This window comes from Cheilinus undulatus, linkage group 21 (genome assembly GCF_018320785.1).
Source record: "Cheilinus undulatus linkage group 21, ASM1832078v1, whole genome shotgun sequence".
NCBI classification, from domain to species: domain Eukaryota; kingdom Metazoa; phylum Chordata; class Actinopteri; order Labriformes; family Labridae; genus Cheilinus; species Cheilinus undulatus.
This window is the reverse complement of record NC_054885.1, coordinates 19,817,764-19,825,045: the sequence shown is the minus strand read 5'-3', so window position 1 is coordinate 19,825,045 and position 7,282 is coordinate 19,817,764.

The window sequence follows — 7,282 nt, the reverse complement described above, 5'->3', positions numbered from 1 at the left end:
GGAGAGCGATGTGAAGTGTTTAGCGAGGAGATGAGTTTTCAGTTCACGCTGTGAGTGACGCTGCAGTCCTGGCCGAGGTGGAAAGGTCAGCCCATCATTTGGGAGCCTGGAGGGAGAGGAGTCAAGACAGAGTGAAGCCACAACCGGCTCGCTGCAGGCGAGGCAGTCTGAGGGGAAGCACACATGAATCTCTCTCACATACACACATTTTACACCACATTGATGATACTTAGATATAATATGCCAGCTGTGCATAAAGCTTCTCCTTTCTGCAGATTGCACAACAAAGACTTGAACAAAAAATTCCCCCAAGTCTTTGCTGCTCAGTCAAGGAAAAAAGCATGAAGGTGGGTGACAACATTTACACAACTTCTTTTACAGTTACCCATTCTTAGCATATCAGTGCATCTGTGTAATCAGATAGGAAATATTTCATAATTCTTTATACACAGCATGCAACCATAATCAGCTCATTTCACTAAAAATGCATGCAATAAGGCAGATTTTTTTGCACACAAGATATAACATGCAAAGGCATGACAGTATGTTGCAGTCCTTTTGGAATCAGCGTGTCCCGTGCAAAGATGCAGGATCCGTGTGTTGAGTCACCAATAAGTAGATGATAAGTAGATGAGGCTCTGCATGGGAAAGTCACACTTATAATGTCTTGTAAGAATGCAAAGCTGTCACACGCTTCAGTAAACAGGGCAAACGTCAGACCTGATAGAAGCATGGCTGCTGTAGTGAGGAGAAACACACGGCCTCAGGGTATTATATGAGTATGTGTGCTTTCTCTAGAGTCATGTCCTTCACTGTTTCTGCATTCACCTGGATATTCTGTGCATTTTTAGAGCACGTCAGCAAGAAATCACTGAGGCAGGGAAGGCTTAAAGCAAATACATATTAATTTTCTCAGCACACACATATATATATATATAAAGAAACAACTCCTCCCCAGACTCAGAGATTGCCCTCTTCTGACTCCTCGTTCTGTCATGGACAAAAACACACACAGTTTTATTCCACGGACACTCTGTGCGGCCGTGAGCAATTCCCCTCTGAACTCAGCCTTTTTTCCTTCCCCATTTTCCTTTAAATGCACAAATGCATCATCTCCCTCCTCATTCACCATCTTCAATTTTGACTTCCTCTGCCTTGCTGTCTTTGTTTTCCACCCCACCCCCACCCCCCCACCTCCTAAACCACCTCAGTGGGTGCCAAGCAGTCACAGCAGTGGCTTGATCCTGGCGTTTATGAAAGGAGCTCTTTGATAGGCCTCGACCAGGAGCAACACAAGGGAAGCAATCAGAGACACAAACTCGACAAGAGATGAGGCTTCTTCTGTGATTTCTTGTGTTTGTGATGTTGTTTTCTTTCTTTGACCTGTTAAACTTTCCTCTCAGAAAAAAAAAATCCATAAAAGTATTTTTTTTAACTCTCGTGTTTTGAGGTTTTTCCCTTGTGCACCTTTGAAACTCGTGAAAACACATTTGTTCTGCCTTCCCTTCTCTTTGTAACCGGGGAGAACAATAAAGTGATTAAAGCTTTTGAGGTGAGTTTGGATGCTGCTGATGCGGAGACACTGTGTCGGGGAAGTCGCAATTCTGTTTTTGCCTTGTCCTAACATCAGGCTATGTCTTGTATTTTTGACTTTTTTTTTTTTTTTAAATCAGAGAAGGATCAGCTGGACAGAATCTGTTCAAACCCTCAAATTGATAATCTAACATGCGTCTTCAAATAAATGTAAAAAGGGGTTAAATTTGGAGCAGGAGTAGCTAACAGTAACAAGGCAACCTTCTTACTGGGTTTCATATTCCTGTTCTGACCTCACCAAGCCCAGGCATACATCTGAACATGGGCAAAAATGTTTGTCTTTACCTTCTCTTTCTGCTGTAAATTTCCAAACAACTGTAATATTACAGGCCTGGCACTTTTGGCCTCAGGACAACACAAAGCTAAGTTAGCTCAGGAGCTAATAGCAGCCATATTCAGTTGTAAATTCAGTAAATACACCTGTCAACCAGACACACTTTTCCCCCACCCTTAAACACCCACTTTCAAAGCGATATCAGTTTAATGTTGGTGTTTGTTTTATGTGGAATCTAGAGAGTTTTGCTTGTGAGGAGAAGTCTTGCTCACTATAGACCAGAGCAACCCATCCGGATGCCAGCCCCTCCCCTTTCTGGGGGAAAACATTCCTTAAAAATGAACGGCAGTAAATGGGAAAGATTGGGATTTAAAAGCTTAAAATATGAAAACCGTACACTTAAATGGTAGTTGGGAGGCAAAATCCAATGGCCACTGAGATATACAGTACATATAATGTACGACATTTGTTAAAAAATATTTGATCATAACAATATGAAATAAACAAAATTATAGATGTACATACGGGTGTGTTCAGTGTCCCTCCGTCAAACTGGACAACCAGTCCCATCTTGTGACTGGAGGTGACATAACCCGACATCATAAACCTTTTGTGTGTTGGATCTTAACTCTTGAATGTGGTTAATAAGTTGGTGAACGTGTGAAAAAGCTTTTAACAGGCAGTCAGACTACATCTTCTGCTGTCACTGAGCGATCGCTAACTTAAAGTCATTAAGAACACAGCACCCGTCCAACATTTGCCTGCTTTACCCCTCTCTAGTTTCAGCCAAAAGACAGAACTATTCGTTGACATTTTTCTATCATTTGAGAGTAACAAAACATGCCTTACATTACAGCTTTTTAATTTTTAAGGCACAAAACACAACAAAATGGCTTTTAATCACATTGTTACAAACATTTTTAAACCAATTGTTATTCAGTCTGAGGGTTTGTTTTCCTCAAAGATCTCAGACTGTCCTTTTCGTAGACTCGGTCATAAAATTGCATACTTTACAGATTAAGCAACATTTCAAAAATAAAACAGAGAAAAAGGTCAGAGGTCTAACCTGGGGGTAAATTATGTAGAGACCCTAGAAGTAGATATGAAATGGTAGCTGGCTTTAGCTTTGCTAGCTTTAGCTTAAGCTAACAAAGCTATGCCAGCTATGTAGGTAACGTTACCATGAAAGCCAATGTAGCTAAGTTAGCTTTAGCAACCTGAGCTTAAGCTAATGTAACTAAAGCTAACATAGCTCCGTAGTTTACATAGCCTATATAAGTGTTAGTAGGCCTAAAGATAATCATGAGCTTCATGTGGTTTGGCTTTAGCTATGTTAGCTATATAGTGCCGTAATTATGCAGGCTACAAAGCTAAGCTACATAAGCTAAGCTACACAAGCTATGTTTGCTATGTTGTTTTTTATAGAGCTTTTTAATAAACGTTTTGTCATTGGGTTTTGTTGGTCAGGTTTCTGACTTTCAACTACTGGTATCCTTTTCATGAATAAATACATATCACTATGATTTGTTTGTGTTCCTTTTTTGAAGGAGTGAAAAAATTAAACTTTAACAAAATCAATTATGGTTTTGAAAATGAAACTTTGAGAACAATTGAATAAAAAAGGGCAAGCACTTAAAGATTTTTTTAAATTGTTTTTTTTTTTTGGATAAACTCTTCATTTTGTATAAATGATGTAGATTTTTGTTGGGATATTAAATCTAAATATTTATTTGAAACTGCTTGTTAAAAAAAAAACTGCAGGCAATGAGCAAAACATTTCTGTGGAAAGTGTGCCACCGGACCCTCCTTCAGTTGGGCTTAGCCCTGGATATTTAACATGTTTGGCTCCACCCCTGCTGCAATGCATGCTTTTAAAGCATATCAGTAACACTACAGACACACCTGAAATCAAGAAAACAAAGTGGCTGAGATGATACAAAGCTCAGCTGTAATGACAGGTAACTCTTGCCCCACTATGTACCTCTTCCTTCTCCTCTGCCTCTCTGTCTTTTTGTCCCACTATCCTTCAAATCTCTCCTTCATCCCTATCATGCTCTGTTTGTCCTCTCTGGTGTGCATTGATCTCTCTGTTTAAGAGATTTAGAGATTTGGGGCACGATGATCTGACTGGCAGTTACAGCCAGCAGGTGTGAAGAACAAACACCGGCCCCCTAAACAAACCCAAAAACCAATTTAGGGTTTGTGTGCTTCCTTATATAGGCAAACTCCATGTCTGATATGAGGAATAAAACTAAACAGGCAAATAGGTTTTTGAGGCACACCTGCTGTGTCCGTTATTTGGGTACATCATACAAACTCTGCTTGGTGATAAATTAGAAACTCAACTGGTGATGCCACAAGTTTTTGCTGAAGTTTAATGATGATGAAGAGAGAGAAAAGCTGCAAATAACTGGTGATATGTCAAGTGTTGTGGTGACAAATAGTCCGGCATCCTGCTCATTAATCCATCTCAATCCATCACACGAGCTCGGTCCAGCTCACGCACAAATTGTCCCGTCAAAGCCAAGAAGAGACAACTCAACGACACGGAGAACCACGAGTCTTCAGTATACAATCCAACCCCTGAGTCATGGCTCACTCACAGATTAGCGGGAGTTTAACCAGAAAGCTTTAACTTGTCACCTGGTGGACTCAAAACCAGACACTTCTGGTCCTTGTAGGCAAGGGGGGAGCACACGGGGGAGCTGAGGAGCCTGGAATGAAAAGTTTTTTTTATTTTCTGATTCCTGTTTCTTAGTAGTGACTGTCATTATTAAACAAAAGACACTAAATGAATTGTTCAACAGGCTGAAATTTGTATAAAATAAATCAAAATAAGATACTGGAGGTCCCCGCTCCTCCCTTCAAAAATGTCCAAATGGTATGGTCCAGATCCAATTAGAAGAGAGATGAGAGCACACAATGGTTAAGTTAATGGCTTTACAGCACTGATTCTCAACTGGTGGGTTCGGGACCCAAAAATGGGTCAGAAGGCAATTTTCAGTGGGTCGCGAAAGTGTGCCTGGGTAAATAAAATATGAGGCAAAAAAATTTATAATGTGTTTATGTTGAAAGATATATCTAAGCCCAATTGTTTCATACCACCTTTGTTCCACTTTCAATCCATCATGAACTTTTTTCATTAGAAACGCTTAGTTATGAGGGACAGAGAGCAAGGTGTGGATGATGGAGGAGAAGAAAGCAGGGACAGAGAGCAAGGTGTGGATGATGGAAGAGAAGAAAGCAGGGACAGAAAGCAAGGTGTGGGTGATGGAGGAGAAGAAAGCAGGGACAAAGAGAAAAAAACAGTGACAGACAACAAGATGAGAATGATTGAGGAGAAGAAAGCAGGGAAATAGAGCAAGGTGTGGCTGATGTAGGAGAAGAAAGCAGGGACAGAGAGAAAATAACAGTGACAGACAACAAGATGGAAGTAATTGAAGAGAAGAAAGCAGGAAAATAGAGCAACATGAGAATGATGGGAGACTAGCAAGTAGGAATAGAGAGCAACATGAGGATGATGGAGGAGAAGAAAGCAGGGATGAAGAGCAAGGTGTGGATGACTGCGGAGAAGAAAACAGGGACAAAGAGAAACATGAGGATGATGGAAGAGAAGAAAACAGGGATAGAGAGCAACACGTGTATGATGGAGGAGAAGAAAGCAGGGGCAGAGAGAAACATGAGGATGATGGAGGAGAAGAAAGCAGGGACAGAGAGAACAAGATGAGGATGATGGAGGAGAAGAAAGCAGGGACAGAGAGAACAAGATGAGGATGATGGAGGAGAAGAAAGTAGGGATAGGGGACAACACGTGTATGATGGAGGAGAAGTAAGCAGGGGCAGAGAGAAACATGAGGATGATGGAAGAGAAGAAAGCAGGGGCAGAGAGAAACATGAAGATGATGGAGGAGAAGAAAGCAGGGATAGAGAGTGAGATGAGGACAGTGGAGGTGAAGAAATCAGGGAGTAACACATAAACTGATGAGAAGGAAATAGTATAATTAATTTGATTTAACCATAGCAAAAACTTTGCTCTTTAAAATAGGGGATTTTTAGTTCAAAAACATTAAAATGCAAAGATATTTGTAAAACAGCACATTTTTTTACTTGGGGGCCCATGTGTTATTGTCTCTCTGAGGGCCCAAAAGCCCCTAGCTACGCCCCCACTTGAAGGCATCATAACATATGTGTCCAAAAATGTGGCAATGTCATAACACAAACAATGACAGAAAAGACAAACTGTAGCTGCATTATTAAAACAGTCGCTTGTCAACAACAAAACCTAGAATACATATTCCCATCTGCAAAAATACACAAAAAGCTCTAGATACTGACTCTGTCAACAACAGATTGAATAAAACTGATCATTTAGTTTTTTATGACCTTGGACTGCACATCACTTGATTGTGTGGTGTGTAGCTAGCAGCTGTATTGGCCTCTGTTTTGTGATTCAACGCCAGAGATATGAGAGCACAAAAACTGCCCGCCTTTGCTGTTTTAACCATCGCTTCTGTGAGGCAGGCACGGACATGAATATTTTTCACCATTTGGCAGTTTATATTGACGTGAGCATGCTGCATTCTTTCCATCCTACTTGTTTTTTATTTGTCAAAAAAAGACACAGAAAAGGGACTTGACAAAATAAAAATACCTTTTTCTATTCTCAGACTTTGTCATTTAGAGTCTTTCTTCTCCATTCATCACTGTATGGGATGAAAATGTCAAACAAATGACATCGCTGCTGCATATGGATTTTTTTCTCCCATCCAGGACCTTTAATTCGATAAAAGCTGTCAAATCAATACCTAAAAAAAGACACCAATAAGAAGGTTGTCAGCAAATTCAGGAGGAAAATAAGGTTATTTGCAACAAACAAGAGCACCTCTGTCATTTGCCTGCAACAGAAGAAGAATTTTCCTTCTTTTGCCTTTAAAAAGTTGACTTCTCTGAGAGATCTAACAAAGTTTCAAACAGTTCCTCTTCATGTATGTCTACATGTTTGATCCATATCATACTGCCCAGGCTTATGAAAACATCCTTGGCATCGACTTTTGTAATTAGCACCTTTTATATATTTGAGAAGCTGTGATAATTTTCTGGCAGAGAAATATTTAAGTGTTTTCTTGTGTGTATGCACATATATGCATGAATCTCTAGAACCCACCTCCAGGAAAAGAGAAAAAAAAAGGTTGTCTTTGCACAGCTCCATCTTTATTTTTAGAGGCTGGATGCTGATAAGAGAGAGGAGAGAAAGCAAGGGAGTGAGAAACACCATCAAAAGTAAGGGGAGAAAAAGGAGGGGAGGAAAGAGAGGGATGGGAGCGAGATGGTCTGAGGGAGGTTGCGCTGGGTCTTCGGTGGCTCAGGAGAGTAGTAGAAAAAAATGCAATGTGATGAGAGTCCTTCCTCTGAGTG